The 22457-nt window shown below is 47.7% G+C and overlaps 1 long non-coding RNA gene and 1 pseudogene across 1 annotated transcript; one reads left to right on the top strand and one right to left on the bottom strand.

Annotated features, from left to right (window-relative positions):
- Window positions 1-9944, top strand: LOC136390841 (HLA class II histocompatibility antigen, DO alpha chain-like; annotated as a pseudogene).
- A 964-nt stretch (window positions 9945-10908) lies between these two features.
- On the bottom strand, window positions 10909-13886 carry LOC136387860 (uncharacterized). The gene is made up of 3 exons (XR_010748173.1): window positions 13659-13886; window positions 13011-13113; window positions 10909-11167 (listed from the first exon to the last, which is right to left on the bottom strand). It is a non-coding gene; the product is annotated as an uncharacterized lncRNA (long non-coding RNA).
- Between the last annotated feature and the right edge of the window lie 8571 nt (window positions 13887-22457).

The raw sequence follows: 22457 nt of genomic DNA, 5'->3' as shown, positions 1-22457 counted from the left end.
ATGGGTGGGGCCCTACTCTGATAGGACAGGTGGTTATGAGAAGAGAGATCAGATTCCTAAACCCTCCCCTCCCCTCTCTCTCTCCACACAGAGAGGAGAGTCCAGGTAAAGACTGAGGGAGGAGACAGCCATCTACAGACACCACATGTCCTGGCTCCTTGGCCTTGGACTTCCAGCCTCCAGAGCTGTGGGGACAGAAACTTCTGTTGTTTGAGCCACGTGGTCAGTGGTGTTTGGTGATGGCAGCCGGAGCAGACCAAGCCAACCTCCAACACTAACTCCAGTCACCTCCCGTTCAGTGTCAGACGCAGCTGTCAGGAGTCTGGTCCCAGCACTCACTCACTCATTCACTCACTCACTCATTCACTCACTCACTCACTCATTCACTCACTCATTCACTCACTCACTCACTCACTCACTCATTCACTCACTCATTCATTCACTCACTCATTCACTCACTCATTCACTCACTCATTCACTCACTCACTCACTCATTCACTCACTCATTCACTCACTCACTCATTCACTCACTCATTCATTCACTCACTCATTCACTCATTCACTCACTCACTCACTCATTCACTCATTCATTCACTCACTCATTCACTCACTCACTCATTCACTCACTCACTCATTCATTCACTCACTCACTCATTCACTCACTCATTCATTCATTCACTCATTCATTCACTCACTCACTCACTCACTCATTCATTCATTCACTCATTCATTCACTCACTCATTCATTCACTCACTCATTCACTCACTCATTCACTCACTCATTCACTCACTCATTCCCTCACTCATTCATTCACTCATTCATTCACTCACTCATTCACTCACTCACTCATTCCCTCACTCATTCATTCACTCATTCATTCACTCACTCATTCATTCACTCACTCATTCACTCATTCACTCACTCATTCACTCACTCATTCACTCACTCACTCATTCCCTCACTCATTCATTCACTCACTCATTCATTCACTCATTCACTCACTCACTCACTCATTCACTCACTCATTCACTCACTCATTCACTCACTCACTCACTCACTCACTCATTCACTCACTCACTCATTCACTCACTCACTCATTCATTCACTCACTCACTCATTCACTCACTCACTCATTCACTCACTCACTCATTCACTCATTCACTCACTCATTCACTCACTCACTCATTCACTCACTCACTCACTCATTCACTCACTCACTCACTCATTCACTCACTCATTCACTCATTCATTCACTCACTCATTCACTCACTCATTCACTCACTCATTCACTCACTCATTCACTCATTCATTCATTCACTCATTCACTCACTCACTCATTCACTCACTCATTCACTCACTCATTCCCTCACTCATTCATTCACTCATTCATTCCCTCACTCATTCACTCACTCATTCACTCATTCATTCACTCACTCATTCACTCATTCATTCATTCACTCACTCATTCACTCACTCACTCATTCACTCACTCATTCACTCACTCATTCATTCACTCATTCATTCCCTCACTCATTCACTCACTCATTCACTCATTCATTCACTCACTCATTCACTCATTCATTCATTCACTCACTCATTCACTCACTCACTCATTCACTCACTCATTCACTCATTCATTCATTCACTCACTCATTCACTCACTCATTCACTCATTCACTCACTCATTCACTCACTCATTCACTCACTCACTCACTCATTCACTCACTCATTCACTCATTCATTCACTCATTCACTCACTCACTCATTCACTCACTCACTCATTCACTCATGAATACGTAGTGAGCACCTCTGTGCAGGCTTCACGTCAGTATGGGGATCACTTAGTGAAAACAGACAAAGCCCCGCTCTCCTGATGCTCACAGGCTGACAGGGGGACACACAGTAATGAGAACACACTAATAGCAGTGAATTATATGCTCTGTGTTCCTGTTATCTGTCCGTGGGTAACAAACAATCCCACAGTAAACAACCTCTGTGTTCTCTCCTGTGCTGCGGGCTGACTGGGCTCAGCGGGCGGCTCTTCTGCTCGTGTGACACAGGCTGGGCTGCAGTCACTGGAGGCCCGACTGGTCCAGAGCATTCCAGAGGCTCCCTGTCAGGGCTGCACTGGTGTCACTGTCACCTGGGGGCTCCCTGGGGCTGTTCACCCGGTGGCCTTGGGCACCTGGTTCCGGAAGGGCGTGTTCCAAGCACACAAGTCGTAAACCACATCAAGCATCGTCTCTGACTAAAATGATAATGGATAAAGAAGTGGTACCTACATACAATGGAATATTACTAGGCCATGAAAAGGAACAAAATCTTGCCTGACCAGGTGGTGGCGCAGTGGATAGAGCATCGAACTGGGATGCGGAGAACCCAGGTTCGAGACCCCAAAGTCACCAGCTTGAGTGCGGGCTCTTCTGGTTTGAGCAAAAAAAAGCTCACCAGCTTGAGCCCAAGGTTGCTGGCTCAAGCAAGGGGTCACTTGGTCTGCTGAAGGCCCACGGTCAAGGCACATATGAGAAATCATCAATGAACAACTAAGGTGTCGCAATGAAAAACTGATGATTGATGTTTCTCATCTCTCTCCGTTCCTGTCTGTCCCTGTCTATCCCTCTCTCTGACTCTCGCTCTGTCTCTGTAAAAAAAAAAAAGGAACAAAATCTTAACATTTGCCAAAATATGGACGGATCTTGTCTTTCTTTTCCTGCTTTTAAGAATCTTTGTACAGTTGGAAAACCACATGTAAAAGAATGAAACTTGGCTACAGTGTGTCCCCCTGCACAGAAATTCATTCAAAATGGATCAAGCACCAAAATATAAGATCTGAAACAATAAATTACATAGAAGAAAACATAGGTACTAAGCTCATGGACCTTGGCCATAGAGAACAATTTATAAACTTGACCCCAAAAGTAAAGGAAGTAAAGGGAAAAATAAATGAGTGAGACTATATCAACTAAAAAGCTTCTGCACAGCAAAAGAAACCGACAATAAAATAAAAAAGCAGCGAACCAAGTAGGAGATGACATTTACAAACCACAGCTCCAATAAAGGCTTAATATTCAAAATACATAAAGAACTCACAAAGCTCGGCAAACAATCCAATGGAAAAATGGGGAGAGGACTTGAACAGACAGACACTCCGCCAAGAAGACATACGAACAGCAAACAGATATATGAAAACATGCTCTTTTATTTTATTTTTTTACAGAGACAGGGAGAGAGTCAGAGTGAGGGACAGACAGACAGGAACAGAGAGAGATGAGAAGCATCAATCATTAGTTTTTCGTTGCACATTGCAACACCTTAGTTGTTCATTGATTGCTTTCTCATATGTGCCTTGACCGTGGGCCTTCAGCAGACCGAGTGACCCCTTGCTCGAGCCAGCAACCTTGGGTCCGAGCTGGTGAGCTTTGCTCAAAGCAGATGAGCCCACGCTCAAGCTGGCGACCTCGGGGTCTCGAACCTGGGTCCTCCACATCCCAGTCCGATGCTCTATCCACTGCACCACCGCCTGGTCAGGCAAAATATGCTCATCTTCACTATCTATGAGAAAAATGCAAATTGAAACTACAATGAGATGCCACCTCACACCTGTTAGATAGGCTATTATCAATAAAAGTTAATAACAGTTGTAGCAGAGGCTGTGGAGAAGAAGGAACCCTCATCCACCGCTCTCCAAGGACCAGCTCAGGTCAGATCAGGGCTTGTCCCCTGAGACCCAGGATGGGGCACAGGCTCAGGGACTCAGCCTAGCACGTGTATGGATGAGACGAACCCATGGTCTTCTCCCTCTCCGTCCCTGACCTCACCCCACACAGCTGACCGCATGGGCTCCTACGGACCCGCCTTCTACCAGTTCTACGGAGCCTCAGGCCAGTTTGCCCACGAGTTCTATGGGGACCAGCTGTTCTCCGTGGAGCTGACGAAGAGGGAGGCTGCGTGGCGCCTGCCGGAGTTTGGCGACTTCACCGGCTTTGACCCGCAGGGGGGGCCAGCATTGCGGTGATCCGAGCCCACCTGGGGGTAATGGTGGAGCGCTCCAGCCGCCCCAGAGCCACCAGCGGTACCGAGCCCTCTCCTCCCCAGCAGGGGCGGCCCAGAGAGGCCTCGTCCCGCCCCACAGGTCCCTGTCCGCTGGGGCACTCGGCTCTCAGGACCTGCGGCTGTGGTTCTGGGCCCTTCCCTTCCCAGGAGGCTGTGGACTCTCCAGACCCCTCGGCAACCCCTTCCTTCTTGAGGAAGGACCCTCCCGCCTGGACACCCCTTCAGGGTCCCTCAGATACAGGAGCCCGGCGCCCCCTCCCCAGTCTCCTCCCCCTCTGTCCCTGCCCTTCCTGCCCGCAGCTGGCCGACGAGGAGGGAACGTCCCTCAGCCGCAGTCCCACTGAGGCCCGGCTGCAGGGTCGATCCTGTAAGACTCGGGCCTCGTTTCTCCTAGTGCCGCCGAGGGTGACCATGCTCCCCAAGTCCCGCGTGGAGCTGGGCCAGCCCAACGTCCTCATCTGCATCGTGGACAACATCTTCCCCCCTGTGACCAACGTCACCTGGCTGCACAACGGTCGCGCCGTCACCGAGGGGGTGGCCCAGACCAGCGTCCATTCCCGGCCGGACCCTTCGTTCCTGTGGTTCCACTACCTGCCCTTCGTGCCCTCGGCAGACGACGTCTACGGCTGCGGGTGGAGCCCTGGGGCCTGGCCGGGCTGCTCCTGGGGCTCTGGGGACCGCAGCCCCCCTGTGCCCCCACCCTGGCACCCTCTTTCTTTCCAGCCCCATCTCTCCTCCTCACCTGCTGTCCTTAGTCCTGTGGTCTATTGTCATTGTATCCAAACTATACCCTCTCATGGTTTCTAACTCTTCTCCTTTTTCTGAGAGAGAAGACGGGGGAGAGGGAGGGAGAGAGAAGCATCAACTCCTTGCTCCACTGAGTCGTGCACCCACTGATTGCTCCTCACACGTGTCTTGACCATGGATTGACTCCAGGCTCGACCTGATGACATAGGGCTCTGTACTGGTGACCTCAGTGTTTCACATCGATGCTCTATCTGAGTGCCACCACAGCCCGGGCTGGTTTATAACTCTCAATGCCCCACACCTCAGTCCCACCTCCCAACTCGTATTAACTCCAGAGATGGGACCTCGAGCTATACCCACTGGAATTTTTGGGCCACTTCCCAGTAACACAGTAGGACTCTTATTAGGCAGAAGTAGTTTAACTATGAGAGAATTTTTTTGTTCTTCCTGGAGTAATAGATTCGGATTATACAGGGGAAATTAAAGTAATGGCTCACACTCTGAGGAATATAGTCACTATCTCCCCTGACATGAAAATTGCTCAATTAATCCTTTTACCTCTTTTAAGATAAGGCCAAACCCTGCAAAAGGAACCCCGAGAGAATCGAGGATTTGACTCCACTGATGCTGCCTATTGGATTCAAAAAATAGGTCAGGGCCTGGCCTGTGGTGGCGTAGTGGATAAACCTTCAGCCTGGAATGCCAAGGTTGCCGGTTCGAAACCCCGGGCTTCCCTGGTCAAGGCACATACCGCAAGCAAGCAATGAACAACTAGCCTGAAACAACTATGAGTTGTTAACTTCCCATTCCATGCTCCCCTTTCTCTCCTGTCTCTGTAAAATCAATAAAGTATTTAAAAAAAAATAGGTCAGGAACGCCCTGAAATGGAACTAACATTACAAGGGCGTAAATTTAAAGGACTTTTAGATACTGGAGCTGATGTATCTGTTATTGCTAAGCTACACTGGCCTCCTTCCTGGCCCACTCATGCAGCAGCCACATAATTACAAGGTATAGGGCACAGTAAATTCCCTCAACAAAGTTTTAGTTTTTTACAATGGAAAGATAAAGAAGGTCATTCTGATTTTTTTTAAGCCTTATGTGCTCTCTGGATTACCAGTTAATTTGTGAGGTAGAGATGTTCTGAAAAATAGGGGGGCGTTGCTTGTCAGTCCTAATAATTTAGTTAGCACTCAGATGCTTGATCGGGAATTTTTGCCCACTAAGGGACTAGGGAAAGAACAGCGAGGAATTCTCACCCCCATAGAAGTGGCACCCAACACCAGAAGGTGTGGATTAGGATATCAAAATTTAGCATAGGGGCCTTGGTAGCTCCTGCTACCCCAATAATGCATTGTGCAGACCCAATTACTTGGAAATCAGATAATCCTGTATGGGTAGACCAATGGCCCCTTTCTCAGGAGAAACTTAGGGCAGCTGCTTGATTGGTACAAGAGCAGCTACAGCTTGGGCACATTGAACCTTCTAATAGCCCATGGAATACGCCTATATTTGTTATTAAAAAGAAATCAGGAAACTGGAGGCTATTACAAGATTTGAGAGAAATAAATAAGACTATGGAAATTATGGGTTCTCTCCAGCTAGGACTTCCTTCTCCTACTGCCATTCCATAGAATTATTACCTTGTAATTACTGACTTGAAGGATTGCTTTTTCACTATTCCTTTAAGCCCTCAGGATTGCAAGCGTTTTGCATTCAGTGTTCCTTCACTTAATTTCCAGGCTCCAGTGGAGTGATATCAGTAGAGTTTTGCTCAAGGTATGGCTAACAGTCCTACCTCGTGCCAAAAATACATTGCTCAAGCTATCTCTCCCGTACAAAGAAAGCACCCTAAGGCATACATAATTCACTATATGGATGATATTCTTATTGCTCATTCAGATAAAGACACTGTGCTGACCATTTTGCAACTAGAATATTCTTTGAAAGAATCAGGACTTTATATAGCTCCTGAAAAGGTACAGCAATCTTTACCTTTCTCTTATCTATCAATAGGACAAATTATTGAGGGACAACAAATTCGTCCACAAAACTTAGAAATCAGGACGGATCATTTGCAAACTTTAAACGATTTCCAGAAATGATTAAGAGGTATTAATTGGCTTAGACCTTCCTTGAAATTAACTACTGGGGAACTGAAACCACTTTTTGATATTCTTAGAGGCTCAGCTGAACCAGCTTCTCCTCGGCTACTTACAGCTGCGGGACAGCAAGCTTTAAAGCTTGTAGAAAAAGCCTTGCAACAAGCACAACTAAAATGCATAAATCCTGAAGAATCTATTGCCTTACTAATTTGTCCCTCGAGTTGCACTCCAACAGGACTGTTGTGGCTTCAGGTCCTACTGAATGGATTCATTTAGCTGTTACTCCTAAGAAAGATTTATCTCCGTATTTTGATCTTGTCACCTCCTTGATTATCAAGGAGTGTAGGCAACTTTTACAGCTTATGGGTTTTGAGCCTCAAATTATTGTTGATCCTTTTTCTTATTCTTACTTTTTTTTTTTTTTTTTTTTTTTTTACAGAGAGAGAGAGTCAGAGGGAGGGATAGATAGGGACAGACAGAAGGAATGGAGAGAGATGAGAAGCATCAATCATCAGGTTTTTGTTGCAACACCTAGTTGTTCATTGATTGCTTTCTCATATGTGCCTTGACCGCGGGTCCTCAGCAGACCGAGTAACCCCTTGCTTGAGCCAGTGACCTTGAGTCCAAGCTGGTGAGCCTTTCCTCAAACCAGATGAGCCCGTGCTCAAGCTGGCGACCCTGGGGTCTCGAACCTGGGTCCTCGGCATCCCAATCTGACGCTCTATCCACTGCGCCACCACCCGGCCAGGCCTTAATTCTAACTTAGAGCTCTCTTTCTCCTTTTTGCCAACTTCTCTTACGAATTTACCTCTGCCACCCAGCATAGTGTATCCCAAGGTTCTCCTCACCACCCCACGGCTGTAAAGCTCCAGAGAAAGGCCCCCTGGGTTCACCTCTCCAGTTTAAAAAGAACGGAAGTTCCATTTCCACACATGCTGCAGATGGCATTGCCAGTCTACCTGAATCGTTACCAGCTAGAAGCAACAGTCATTGGGACTTGGATGTGAGCTGCAAAGTATAGAAATGTGACAACAATTCCAGTGCCATGTGGACTTTTCCTGGACTCCTGCTCCTTGTGACAGCTCTTAATGGGCTGAACTGGGGTTGGGTTGCATTTGCAGGGATGTGGAATGATGATGTGTCAGCATGGACTTGGTGAACATGTTAAGGACATTCGAAACAGCAAAGACTCTTAGAGAGCCTGTTATATTGGCTAAGAATTTGCTTAAAGGCTTTAATTCCTGTAATGTATTAGAATGTTTGGGTATCTGTGAGCATTAGCTATATTAATTTTGTGTTTATTCTGTATTTTTTCAGTCTGCTCCAAATTAGAATCTGGGAAACTAGGAAATCAGATGAGTGAAAATCACAGCACACAAATTAAAAATAAAAGAGGATATGGCCTGACCTGTGGTGGCACAGTGGATCAAGCATCGACCTGGAATGCTGAGGTCACCAGTTCAAAATCCTAGACTTGCCTGATCAAGGCACACATGACAAGCAATCAACGAACCACTAAAGTAAAGCAACCACGAGTTGATACTTCTCATTCCTACCCCTTCTCTCTTTCTCCTCTCTGTAAAATCAATAAATAGAATCTTTAAAAATAAAAAAGGATATGTAATAGACTGCAAGTGGCAAAAAACCATTGTAGACTTGAGGCTTAGCAAAAGGCTAAGTTCTCCCCCCTCCCCCTCCATATTGGCTGTGATGCTGAGTATTTGCACCCACTTCACTTGCTTCCTTAAGTTGCTGGAAGCAATTTACATGCCCTTCTTCTGACTCTTTGTTTGTTCAGATGTTGGTTGATTTCACTTATGCATGGTGGGGGGAGTCCTGTTTATGCCTTGGGAGATTTCCTGTTTTAGCCTCAGGTGTGTAACTTTGTATCAAGGACTTCCTTGATTTGCACATGGCTATGTAATAAAGCAAACTGGGACTATGGGGCACTGGGATATTGCCATCAGCATTGGAGAGTCCTCCCAGTCCCATCCTTTTTCTTAATGAGTCTGTTTTCTTAATTCCACACTGTTCTCCCTCAAGACCCAGAATTATGAGCTGTGCTGGTCTGCCCCCCCCCCAGGGGCACTGGGGGACTGTCACAGACCCTGTGGGGAGAGGTTAATCCAGAAAACCTCTGGACACTCGCCTGTCTTATATTCCAAGTCTCTCAGCAGCTTCCCTGGGGAGGACAAAGGGCAGCATGACCCTCAAGCCCGGCAAATTTAGAGGCTCCATCCCTGGGCCCCTGGAAGCAGAGTGAGAACCACCAGGCGGCCCTCTGAGGGCCAAGACAGGAGAGCAGGACAGGAAGGGCAGGCACCTCGCTCAGTGATAGCCCGTCCCCTGGCCCCCACCCCGGGGCTCTAACCGGCCCTCACCCTGAAACTCTCTCCAGCCTTCGGCTGCCACGCGCCAGGGTGTGCCTGGTTCCTGGGACTCTCCCCTGTCTGCCCCCCCCAGTTCCTGCCTCTCGGGGGGGCCAGGGCTCCCCCCAGGGGGACTCCCTCGGTGCCTCCGCGAACCCTGGGCTCCTCCACCATCAGACTCTCACCCCCAGCCTGACCCCAACCTGCCAGGCCCCTCAGACCCTGTTTTCACAACACCCCCCACTCTATTTTCACTTCTGCCTTTCCCTCCTCCCCTGTCCTGCCCCCTCCTACCTTCACAGGTCCTGCCGCAGCCTCCTCGTCCTCCTCCTCTTCGAGTCCTTTCTGCCCCGTCCTAACGCTGTTCCACCCCTGCCCTCTGAGGGGTCCCTGGGCTGCCCCGGGCCTCCTTCCACTCCCTGACTCAGGATTTTCCTTGAGAAGCCCCCGTGACGGAGAAAAGGGGGCCAGGGGAGAGGAGACCCCTGGTCCGGCGCTGTGCACGTGCCGAGGGACCTTGAGCAAGTTACTTTTTCTCTTGTCCCGTTGCCCCCCCCCTGCCCCGCCCTCCAGCCAGGTGTGACCCCCATCGGCCTACAGCGCCTTCGAGCCTGGATACACTTCTTGCTGCTTCGGAGCCCGGGCTTCTCGGAGCTTCCACAGGGTTGAAGCCTCCCCCGTGACTCACAGCGTCCCCATCTCTCTGCACCAGAAACGAGGACCCCATCCCTCCACGGCCCTCCCCGCCCCCGCTGCTGTGTGTTAGGGGCGGGGATATCGCACCTTGACTCGTGTACTTCTTGTTGTGTGGCTTTCGGGGTAAGTGAGGTGAAGGGGAAAATACTTTAATAACTGTGAAGCAGTTTAGACCAATCTGCTTTTATTTACGTCAGTATGAGAGTGAACCCTACATAGCATGAGACCCTCCCCTAAGAGGGGCACAGATGAGAGGGGTTGGGGAGCTGGACAGGTCAGTCATTGGACTCAGAAGTCCCATAGTCCCTAGTGCTGTGACCTTGAACTGGTTAGTTTACCTCCCGGAAAGGAAGAGCATGCTATCACAGGGTCCAGCACACAGTAGGGGCTAGCCCGTCTTGAGGATGTCCCTGTCGCTAGTCAACCAGTCCTAAGGAGGGAGAAGACAGAGACAGGAAATCAGTGAAGAAAATAGAGTCTAGTTGTGGTGTGCTGGGGAGAAATCTGATGGGCAGTGATGGGGTAGGAAGGGGTGCCACTTTAGACAGAGTGGCCAGGGAAGTCCTCGTTGGAAAGGTAAGTTATTCCTTGAGAAGAAACCAGCTCTGTAAAACCCAGGGGTGGGGCATTGGGCTAGCACAGGAAAAGGCCCAGAGGGGGGCTTGTTTTAAGAAACAGAAGATTTTTCTGGCGTGTAGTGATTAAAGCGGAGAGTGGTGTGAAATAGGGGGTGGAGAGTGAACCCTGAAATTCCTGGTGAAGAGTTCTGATTTTATTTCAGGTGGATGGGGAGCTATTGGAGGGTGTTATCCAGGAGTGTGTTCTAATCACTGGTAATAGTTTTAAAAACACCATCTGGCTGCTTTTTGGAAACAGAAGGGTGGAGAGGGGAGGAGGGGGGCAGGGAAGCAGGGAACCCAGAGACCAGAGAGAAGCGGATGCGGTCATGTTTGTGGCCTGGACTCCAGCTGAAGCTCTGGGATGGAGAGCAGGGTCACTTTGCTGTCTCTGGCTTTTTCCTTGGACGACTCTTAGTCAGGACCCTCCGTTGTTCATGGTCATTAGTCACTGTTCTCTCCAGTCTGCACGGGGATGCTCTGCCCCCTGCAGGATGGCAGAGGAGGGCATCACTTCACTTCCTCTCCCACCGGAGGCCAGTGCTCCTGTGGTCTTCTGGTCTAGCGCTAGTGGAGTTTCTGCAGTTTTAGAGGTGATTGAATGGGCTTTCAAGAGGCTGAGAGAGGGTTGGCCTGTGGGGGCGCAGTGGATAAGACATCAACCTGGAGGCTGGGGATGCCGGTTTGAAACCCTGGGCTTGCAGGGTCAAGGCACATGAGACAACCAGCAAGCAAGCTGTGAACAACTAACTGAAGCAACTATGACTTGACCCTTCTTGTGCCACCTCCCCCCCTAAAATCAATCAATTTAAAAAACGCTTTGAAATAAGAGTCTTGGAGAGAGGCTTCCGGCAGACTAGATAGGACCAGTCTCAGTTGTAGTAACTGCCGGAAGCAGTCTAACTCCGTGAGTTGGCCTGAGAGGGCAGGAGCTTCTACCGTTTTCAGCATCCTCTGGGGAAAAGGGTCTTACCTGCTTACTGGGATGGTGCTGCGAAGTGTGACCACCACCACATGCCACTCAGGCACTTACTGACTTGATACTGTGCTGAGACTGACCCCCAGGGACTCAGGGTTGGAAGTATGTAGTTTTGTTTAGAGTTTGTGTGTGTGTGTGTGTGTGTGTGTGTGTGAGAGAGAGAGAGAGAGAGAGAGAAGGAGGAGAGGAGGGCAGAGGATGGAAGCACACCAGTCAGTGCTGAAACCTGAGTGTGTACTTGGACAAGGCTGAGGAGGAGCAGCTTCCTGTCGGGCGGGAAGGACAGAGGAGGCAGCAGGAGGAGCAGATGTGAGGTGAGTCAGCGCGGAGTCTGGGAGCTGTGAGAGTGACAGGACAGCAGAGGGTGACACAGGACTGGCCTGTCGCTGTTGGACCCTGACCTGGACACGGCGAGGAGCCACTGGCTGTCTTACAGCAGGAGAGACAGATGAGCTTGCCCGTTGGAAGGACACTCCAGCAGCAGCAGGAAGGCAGTGCAGACCGACCAGGCGGGGACTGGGCAGGGATCCAGGAGCAGACGGGGTGGAGTCTCAGGGATGGGGGTGTGTGCTGAGCTGTCTCACTAGCCCTGTGCACCTCGGGAGCCCACTCTGCACCCCAGACTCCCCCCTGGAAATAGGGGTGCTGGTATCTATTTATTGGGTTAAATTATGTTATGCATGCAAAACTGTTAACACAATGCCTGTCTATGGTTCGTGATCAGCAAAGGCTTGCCATTGTCATTATTATACGGACACTTGTGATTATTCAAGTAGCAGCAAAGTGCCCGGTGTAGGAGCATGGAACAGAAGGTGAGAAGTGACACGTGTCAGACTTCTCTAACCTCTGAGCAGCACGAACGTTCACGGACATCCTCGGGCCTCCTGACCCTCCAGAGAGCGATCGATTTATTGTAAAAATGTGTCAGGCAACATTGAAAAAAGGCAAATGTATGTTCTTGTTTCCCTAAATTGGTTATCAAACGAACATAATTTTAAGTTAATAAAACTGGAACTAATTACTAATTTCATTAAAACCCTCACCACTGAAAGGGCTAAAGCAGAGTCAGAAGAGGCTGGTGGCAGATTAGAACTGGGGACAGGTGAGGGACAGGGAGGAGCTGAGAACAATTCTTAAGTTTATAGCTGGACAGTGGTTGGAAGGTGATGCCATTAACCACGTTGGGGAACACTGAGGGGGAGCAGCACTTCCTAATGGTGTCAGTTCTCTGAAGTTTGCAAAAGTCTTTTTTTCATACGAGTCTCACAGCATCCACTGAGGATGTTAAGTTCCACGGGGCATAATGTGATCATGTTCACCACTGTCTCTAGCACCTAGCACAGGGGCTGACATGTGGTTAGTGCACAGTACTTATTAAAGGAATGAAAACAAAAAAAGACACACAAGCTTATCTGGGAATTCTCCCGTCCTCCCGTTAGTCACCTGGGCAATGGGTTTCTCAATCCAGAACTTCTTCCGTGGAAACCTGAGACGATGACAGACACAGCCTCTCTGTCCCCGTGTTTCCCTCAACCCCCACGGCAAGCTGGAAGGGGGAGGGAAAAGGGTGATTATGCCCCGTAACACAGGGCCACGGGGCTGGGACCACACAGGGGACTTGTTCCAGTGGACAGCAAGTCCTGGTTCAAGGATGCGTTCTCACTTCCTGGCACGGGTTGGGGGGGGGGCTGTGGGCACCTTTCCGGGGGGGGACTGTGACCCCTTGCTAAAGCCAGCGACCTTGGGCTCAAGCCAGAGACCATGGGGTCGTGTCTATGGTCCCACAGTCAAACTGGATGAGCCCTCACTCAAGCCGGAACCTCGGGGTTTGAACCTGGGACCTCAGCCTCCCAGGTCGATGCTCTGTCCACCGTGCCACCGCCTGGTCAGGCAGAACGCTTCCTTTTGGAAGTGTCCGCAGGCCAGTCATCTCATCTGATGTCCAAGTCACCCCTGGGACAGGAGCTTGGGGGCAGGATGATCAGCCCCGTTGTGTCCGAGGAGGACACTGAGGTCCCCAGCGGGAGTGGCTCCCCGGGGGACCGACGCCCTGGTGCCCAAGCTCCCTGCCCCCCGGGGAAGAGGTCTCACCTGCATGAGCTCGGCAGCCGGCTGCTGTGCTCTGCCCTCCAGCTCGGAGATGAGGAGCGTCAGCCGGGCGAGCTCCCTGCCGCCCCGGGCCTGGTCCTCCTCCCTGCCCTCCGCCAGCTCCTGCTCCAGCCTGGTCAGCTGGTCCAGCAGCCGCTGCTCCCGCTCCCGCAGGAACTGGTGGCCCTGCTCGAACTCGGCCACGATGGCTGCCTCTCCTCCTGGAGCTTCCTCTGCAGAGGGGGGAAGGGAGAGGGGTGATGCTGCCGCCGGGGGCTGGAAACCCCCAGGATCTGGTGTGAGCGGTGCTCCCGACGGATCCTTCCGCCCTCGCAGCCGCCACTCATGAATTCTAGTGTTCCGGCTGGGGGGGGGGGGGGGGGTAGAGGGGAAAGGGATTTTCCAGCATGCCTGGGCCAACCTCTTCTCCTCAAAGAAGAGTCGGGGAGGCCCTGGCCGGTGGGCTCAGTGGTAGAGCGTCAGCGTTGTGTGCAGAAGTCCCAGGTTCGATTCCCAGCCAGGGCACACAGGAGAAGCGCCCATCTGCTTCTCCACCCCTCCCCCTCTCCTTCCTCTCTGTCTCTCTCTTCCCCTCCTGCAGCCAAGGCTCCATTGGAGCAAAGTTGGCCCGGGCACTGAGGATGGCTCCATGGCCTCCACCTCAGGCGCTAGAATGGCTCTGGTTGCAACAGAGCAACGCCCCAGATGGACAGAACATCCCCTCTGGTGGGCATGCCGGGTGGATCCCAGTCGGGCGCATGCAGGACTCTGCCGCCTCACTTCTAACTTAAAAAAAAATACACACACACAAAAATCATGTATTTTTTTTTTAAAAAGAAGAGTCAGTGAACCAGTCCAGTTCACTCAGCCATCACAGGACTGGAACCCTGACTGATGGGTCGGCCCATTAGCTGTTCTGGGGACACCAGTGTATTTACTGCATTATATAAATTATTATATTTTCACAAAGATGATGCCCAAGAAGACATTCTACTTTATTATGTTAAACTAAATGTTGCAAATTTTACAGTAAGATGAAAACTTAAAATCTTCAATTGCAAATAAACTGTAGTTTACAGAAAAAAACTAATGTCAGATTTGAGATCAGCACACTCAAATTAGGTAAAAACAAGTGTTTTTGTGGATGCAACAAAAATTGTGTTCCCCAGTGTAATCTTTAACAAAAAAGCCAAAACACACAATGGAGCAAAGAAAGTCTCCTCAATAAATGTTGCTGGGAAAATTGGAAAGCCACGTGCAAAAGAGTGAAACTTGACTACAGTGTGCCCCCCTGCACAAATATTAATTCAAAATGGATCAAGCATCAAAATATAAGATCTGAAACAATAAATCACACAGAAGAAACATAGGTACTAAGCTCATGGACGTTGGGCATAGAGAACAGTTTGTGAATTTGACCCAAAGACAAGGGAAGTAAAGGCAAAAATAAATGAATGGGACTATATCAAACTAAAAAGCTTCTTCACAGCAGAAGAAACCGACAACAAAACAAAGAGGCAGCCAACTAAATGGGAGATGGTATTTACACACAACAGCTCTGATAAGGGGTTAATATCCAAAATATGTGAAGAACTCACAAACTCAGCAACAAACAAGCAAACAATCCAATTAAAAAATGAGGAGAGGAACTGAACTGACACTTCTCCCAAGAAGACATACAAAAGGCCAACAGATATATGAGAAGGTGCTCATCTACACCAGCTATCAGAGAAATGCAAATCAAAACCACAGTGAGGTCCTGCCTCACTCCTGTTAGATTGGCTGTTGTCAACAAGACAGGTAATAAGAGTTGGAGAGGCTGTGGAGCAGAAGGAACCCTCACTCGCTGCTGGTGAGAATGCAAACTGGTGCAGCCAGTATGGAAGAAAAAATGATGGCTCCTCAAAAAATTAAGAACTATCTTATGATTCAAAAATGTTTCTACTGGGTATCTACCTTAAAAATTTGTAAACATTGTTACGTAAAGACACATGCCGCCCCCCCCCCCATCTTTATCACAGCATTATTCACAGTGGGCAAGACATGGAAACAACCAGAGTGTCCCTGGATAGAGGACTGGATAAAGGAGAGCTGGTCCATATATACACTGGGACACCACTCAGCATAAGACATGATGACACATTGTCATTTAAGGCAACAGGGATGAAACTGCAGAACATTATACTGAGTGAAATAAGTAAATCAGAAAAAGCTAAGACCTATACATTTTCACACAGGATGGGATATAAAACTGAGACTCAGGGACACAGATAAAAGTGAAGTCATTACCAGGGAGGGGACTTGGGGGAGGAGGGAGGGGAGAAGAGAGCAAAGAGGATGAAATATACGGTGACAGAAAATGATTTGACTTTGGACGATGGGTAGACAACATAATCAAGTTCAGATGCTATAGAAATGTTTACCTGAAACTTATGGACTCTCATTGATTAATGTCACCCTGTTAAATTTAATTTTCTAAATAAAAATTTAAAATAATTTCTCTTTGTCTTTAACTTTTAGCATGTTAATTATGATGTGTTTGTGAGGACAGCTCTGGTTTATCTTGTTTGGGACTCTGGGCTTCCTGGATGGTATGTCTATTTCCTTCTCTAGGCTAAGAAAGTTTTCAGTCGTTTCTTCAAATAGATTTCTCAACACCTTGCTCTCTCTCTCTCCTTTCTGGTACCCAGTGATGTGAATGTTTTTATGCTTGATGATGTCCCAGAGGTCTCTTAAACAATCTCAATTTTTCTTAATTCTATTTTGCTTTTTGCTGTTCTGATTGGGTGTTTTTTGCTAACTTCTGTTCCAAATTGCTGACTTGATTCTCTGCTTCATCTCATCTGCTGTTGACTCCACCCAATGTATTCTTCATTTCAGTTATTGTGTTTCTAATTTCCCACTGGTTCTTTTGACTGATTTCTGTCTCTCTGTGTAAGTTCTCACTGAGTTCACGTGCTCTTCCCCTAAGTCCACTGAGCATCCATATAACCAGTATTTTGAACTTTGCATCTGGTTCATTGCTTGTCTTCATTGAAATCAGTTTTTATTTTTTATTCTGGAGCTGTGACCTGTTCTTCTCTCTCTCTGTCTCTCTCTCTCTCCTTTGTGACAGAGACAGAGAGAGTCAGAGAGAGGGACAGATAGGGACAGACAGACAGGAAGGGAGAGAGATGAGAAGCATCAATTCTTCCTTGCGGCACCTTAGCTGTTCATTGATTGCTTTCTCATATGTGCCTTGATCAGGTGGCTCCAGCAGACTGAGTGACCCCTTGCTTGAGCCAGCGACCTTGGGTCCAAGCAGTTGAGCTTTGCTCAAACCAGATGAGTCCACGCTCAAGCTGGTGACCTCAGGGTCTCAAATCTGGGTCCTCCACATTCCAGTTTGAAGCTCTATCCACTGCGCCACCGCCTGGTCAGACTGTTCTTCTCTTGAGACGTGTTTATTGGTCTCCTCACTGTAGCTGCCTCCCTGTCTCTGTTTCTATGTATCTCTTAGGTAGAGCTGCTCTGTCTCCCATCTTGATAGAGTGGCCTTATGTAGTAAGTGCTCTGTGGGGGGTCTAGTGTTGCAGTCTTCCTGGTCACCTGATCACCTGAGCCGGCTGGTCCAGGTGTGTTCCTGTCTGCACTGCAGGTGCCCTCCTGTGGTGGTTGAGTCTTGATGACTCTTTGCACATTAATGATACACAGAAGCATCTAGATTCCCAGGAAGATGAGAGAGTCCTCACAACACTTACTGCCTGTGGCTCCTCCCTCCCCAGCTCTGTCTCCTGGGCTTTCTCCACGTCCATTATTTGCCCCAGCTGATGTTTTTGTCCAGGACACAGCTGCTGGTTCCTTGACATGAAATGGTTTTTGCTCATGGTCTTTGCCTTAGTTCATTCTCTACCCTGAGAGAGCTCTGAGTTAGAAAAAGTGAAGATAAGACATTTATATTTATCCTGCAAGGAGCCACCTGACAGGTCACAACAGAAAGTTCCAGAGTTCTGATAAAGTTGATTCTGAGAGTTTTTGCTATTTTTTCCATTGTTCTGAGTAAAGATGGACCTTTGAAGTTTTCTAGGCCACCATTGTCTCTGAGGTCACTCCCTTCAGACTATTTAAAGTTGTACTTGTGCATCACAATTCCTGGTCTTCTGAGGACGTCCAGGTAATGTGTTCATTTAGTAACATTGACTAAGTACCTACTTTATTCTGGGTACTGTGTATAAGAAGTGGCATCTGAATAAAACTCTCTCTCAGCTGTTGAGGACGACATTGCCTAGGTGTGGTGGGATATAAGGAAAGAAACTGTAGCACAACATGTTACTTTATCTTTTTTCTGTGTTTTGAACCCGACATTATTAATATGGTATAAAGACAGTACTCATTTATATGGATCTATCATTACCAATTTGTTTTTCTGATTTCCTTCCTTCTCACATGTTCTTATGACATTGTCAATGTATTCAGAGCAGGTATTTTGCTAATATGTCCAGTTATACTTATTTGAAAACATATCTTTTTACTCCTGTAGTTGAAAGGTCAGTTTCCCATCCCAAATTCCTACTTTGGTACTGGTTGTCCCTCAGTCTATGATGACCACCTTGCCCTGTCCTCTGACCACCACTCCTGACAGGGGGACTGAGCCACCTTCTACCTGCAGTTCCTTCCAGGTGACCTGTTTTCTTCTGTGGCTACTTTAAGGTCAGTATCTGTCTCTGTGTCTGATGCTCCAGTGAAACATGAGTCTGTGTGGATCTCTGCAATGTGTCCTTAGTCCTGAGCCGTAGTCTCCCCACACTGTGCCCCCTCCATGTGCTCTCTTCTCACCTCTGGACTTGAACTAGACTCATGTGAAACCTCCTCATTCAGTCACCATGCAGCTGTGGTCGCAGAATAACGGCCACAGGAATACGTCCAAGCCTAATCCCTGAGCCTGTGACTGTCACCATGCTCAGCAAGAGGGACTTTGCAGGTGTGAATAAAGACACAGAGCATGGAATAAAGAGATTATCCTAATAACAAGGAGGAGCTAATCGAGTCTCTGGGTCCTTAAATGTGAACATGACTAAGAAGTGTGGGTCAGACGGAGCACTGATTTCATCTGCAGTGATTTCTACACAGTAAGATATGATTGTTCCTGTCTTTTTTAGTCTTAATGAAGTGGTGGATTTCATTAAGACATTTCAAGTTTAAATACTGTTGTATTCCTAGGATACTTAACCTGGTCAAGATATTTGCTTCATAGAACATTGAGAGATACAGTCTGCTGTACTTTCTGAGGATTTTCACATCTGCTTTCTTAAATGTGATTTTCCTATTTTTTCTTTATTTCTTTCTTAACTGGCGTTAGGATCGATGTTATTCATGCCTAATAAATGAGTTGTTTGGCTTTCCCTATATGCCCTCCTTCTCCTGAATACTGTGTAGAAGGGCAGGAGTCTTCCGGGAGGGTGTAGCGGACTCACCTGTGAAAGACGGGGTGTGGCTGGAGGGAAGCAGAATGTTTACAAAACTGCTGTTAATTCTTTCTTTCTTTCTTTCTTTCTTTCTTTCTTTCTTTCTTTCTTTCTTTCTTTTTTTTACAGAGACTGAGAGTGAGTCAGAGAGAGGGATAGACAGGGACAGACAGACAGGAATGGAGAGAGATGAGAAGCATCAATCATTAGTTTTTTGTTGTGTGTTGCAACACCTTAGTTGTTCATTGATTGCTTTCTCATATGTGCCTTGACCGTGGGCCTTCAGCAGACCAAGTAACCCCTTGCTGGAGCCAGCGACCTTGGGTGTCGGGAGCCGATCAATGACCGCTGGCTGACAAGGTCACAGCAGGAGAAGACCCACAACTGCTGGCTGACAAGGTCACAGCAGAAGAAGATCAAAAACTGCTGATTGACAAAGTCACAGCAGAGAAGACCAATGGCTGCGGGTTGACAAAGTCACCGCAAAGGAAAGGCACAACCATACTTCCCCCTTTGACCTTTGTGAATTAATCTGGCCTTATATCCCCCCTTTTCTGGGGTGTGCTATTATTTATGGCACAGGGATAATAGTACCGTGCTTTCCCTGTAGATTCGTAGTAATTTCTTTGGAAATGAGACAGAAGGTGTAAGTTCCACAGAAAAGCCTGTAAGCCCCTTGAACTGGGCTCATAAACATAAGAGGCTGGCTATGATATCCCTCGTAAAGGGTTAAGTTTATAGGAGAATTTCTTCTCATTAATCATGTTAGAAAGAATAAAGTTAGAACTTAACTAGTGTATGAATATAGTAAATAAATAAAGTTTAACTAGACATTAGAATCTTAGGTAAGGTGTAGTGGAGTGGCCCATTGCTTGGCCTTGGATGGGAGCACAGCCGGTAAGTAAAGAATGTTTTGTTAAGAGACTTGTTTTGTGACTGAAGGCAGTTGCTGGGCTTTTTCTCAGTAAAACATTCTCATGAGATTTTTGTATTTTCCAAGAATAAGGAGAGGAATGTGGTGGAATCCATAGCAGCAATAGCAATTAATGCCTTCTGATATTATGTTGCTACTAAGCTATCTTGCACGTGCACTCTATGTATCTTTAAGCAAAAATTACTCTTGATGCTATGCCAGTTTCTTAATAAGCAAGCCTTTTGAAGTCTTGTGAGAAAAATTAGAACACTGCATGAACTCAGGGCCATTTGCCTGAGCAAGTGGTGGTCCTTTGCTAGTCCTTGATGATTTTGTCTGCTAATCTCTTTCTCTGCGCCCTTGACTCACAACAACAGTAAAGTAGAGTTATTAATTAGTACTAATCTTTTAGAAGTTTGTACCGATATTGTTATTGCTATTCAAGTTATTGTATAACTGTACTTTGAATAACTTACCACCTGATTTGTAGCTTATAGATATGAATTAAGTGTTATCTGGAAATATGTAACCATAGTGAAACAAAATACCATGTGATTGTAACTTAGTGTGTGTGCATAAAAAGAAAGCTAGACCAGCATTTGGCAGGGATGCCTGGCAGTAAATGCTAACGAGAAAATAAAGAGAAAGAAAAGAATTCGGCTCTCTCACTCGATTCGTGCTGACGCCGTCTCTTCCTGTGAGACCCCTGGATTCCCCCCGGGGCTGGACCCCAGCACTTGGGTCCAAGCTGGTGAGGTTTTGCTCAAACCAGATGAGCCCGTGCTCAAGCTGGCGACCTCGGGGTCTCGAACCTGGGTCTTCTGCATCCCAGTCCGATGATCTATTAATTCTTTCTTTACAGTCTTTCCCATTGACATCCATTTCTCCAGCCGCCATCTCTCCTCATCTCTGGCTTTATCTGTCCAACAGCCAATTGGGTGACTCTCTTATATTTCTTTCATTCTTTCTTTTATTTTTTGTGACAGAGACAGAGAGACAGAGAGAGGGACAGATAGGGACAGACAGACAGGAAAGGAGAGAGATGAGAAGCATCAACCTCTCATCGTGGCTCCTTAGTCTCCTTAGTTGTTCATTGATTGCGCTCCCACATGTGCCCAGACCAGGGGGCTGCAGCAGAGTGAGTGACCCCCTGCTCAAGCCAGCGACCCCTGGGTTCAAGCCAGCAACTTTGGGGTCACGTCCATGACCCTGCACTCCAGCTGGTGAGCCCGTGTTCATGACAGCAACCTTGGGGTTTCAAACCTGGATCCTCCACATCCCAGTCCGACACTCCATCCACTGCGCCACCTCCTGGTCAGGCTCTCCTGTATTTCTAACAAACATCTCAGCTCCAACATCTGTTACGATGAACGCCTGTGATGCCCCCTCAGACATGCTCCTTCCAGAGCCTCCCCATCTCCACTGACAGCGTCTGTCTACTTGTGTCCTGAGATGTTTGTGACCTTGACTCCTCTCTCTCACGCCAGATCAACCCGTTAGGAAGCTGTGAAGTCAGTGGTGGGATTCAAATAATTTAACAACTGGTTCTCTGCCCTAATGACTGTTTTAAGTATAAAAAAAGATATATCGAAAGGTAGTTTATTATTTCATGAATTTAATACTTAAATAAGAAAGATAAAAGAGGTACACAAAACTAGATCGTAAGAGTTTCAAATATTAATAAAAAAATTTAAATAACACCTGATAAAAACAATAAAACTGTTACATAAGATATTTTCATATTGTTCTTGATCAGGGAACACTAGCACACGTATAATATCTCGGGGGAATTTGGGGAGCAACACAAAGCTGAAACAAATGACAGCTGTCACCCCCTGGTTGTTTGGAATTTTTTCTCTTTATGTTATATGTTTGTTTAATGAAGTAATAAACGTAAGAGAATTAAAATGTAGTATTTCATCAAAGGTACAATGAGTTTTATGAAATGAAAAAATAAGTACTACAAGCATAGTTCTGTCAAACTTTTTCACCTATGGATGGAATGAATGTTATTTAGAATATGCTGTTGCACAGATAAATGTAAAAGATAAAGGAATGGAAATCTGTGATGTCCATATGGGGCAGCTGCCCAGGTGCCCACCTTAGAGAGAACCCTGATGACAAGTGCCATTTTCACAACCAGTTCACTGAACTCAACAAAGAAGTCGGTATCAGTTCTGTAGAACCGGTGTGAACTGGCTGAATCCCACCACTGTGTAAAGTCCATCCTCAGAAGGGACCAGATCCCACCACGCCCACTACGTCCACCGCTCACCCCGGGGAAGCACCTCCAGCCTGGAGCCTGCACAGACCCCACTGCTCCCCACTGCCCCCCTCACCTCCACGTCTGTTCTCAGCACAGCAGCCACAGCGACCCTTCAAAGGGGACGTCCACCAGACCAGGTGGTGGCGCAGTGGAGAGAGCGTCGGCCTGGGACGCTAAGG

Source organism: Saccopteryx leptura, chromosome 1 (assembly GCF_036850995.1).
Source record: "Saccopteryx leptura isolate mSacLep1 chromosome 1, mSacLep1_pri_phased_curated, whole genome shotgun sequence".
Lineage (NCBI taxonomy): Eukaryota > Metazoa > Chordata > Mammalia > Chiroptera > Emballonuridae > Saccopteryx > Saccopteryx leptura.
The sequence above is the reverse complement of the archived record's forward strand: the minus strand, read 5'-3'. Positions and strand labels throughout refer to the sequence as shown.